This window comes from Elephantulus edwardii, unplaced genomic scaffold (assembly GCF_000299155.1).
Source record: "Elephantulus edwardii isolate Elephantulus edwardi_28Jun2011 unplaced genomic scaffold, EleEdw1.0 scaffold00184, whole genome shotgun sequence".
Lineage (NCBI taxonomy): Eukaryota > Metazoa > Chordata > Mammalia > Macroscelidea > Macroscelididae > Elephantulus > Elephantulus edwardii.
The window spans coordinates 56291-56853 of record NW_006399934.1 but is presented as its reverse complement, the minus strand read 5'-3'; positions in this window follow the sequence as shown (position 1 = coordinate 56853).

The following is a 563-nucleotide window of genomic DNA, read 5'->3' as shown; positions in this document are numbered from 1 at the left end:
TTTGGAAGTACTCTGTTGATGTACTTTTGCAGTCATTTTTAAAAAAAGAATCCCATGAAGATTTACTTGCGTGCGATATTAATGACACTGTTCTTTCAATTATTTACATGTTCTGGTGTTTCACCTTTATTTTTTTTTAATGAAAACAAAGGATATCATTCTGATGGCAGATATATTTATACTGAAAGCTTAAAATATCAGAAAGATTCTTAATTATCTTTTATTGACTATAAAGAGGCTACTGGCAAAGAATACTAAAATGATATGTATTTGTGTTTTATTAACTATGCAGTAACAGTTAACTGTATTGATCATAATAAATCGTGGATAATAATGAAAAGAATGGAAATTTCAGAATGCTTAGCTCTGCTCTTGTAAAATCTCTACCTAGTCCAAGAAATAGATGTTTGGACAGAACAAGAGAATATTGCGTAGTTTAAAATCGAGAAGGCACAAAACAATGACCAAAATGTTCAACCATGGATCTTTCAGATGGAGAAATAATATTGGAACTTCTTGATAATAAATTAAAAGAGTTATAGTTTAGTGTCTTCAATGGACTG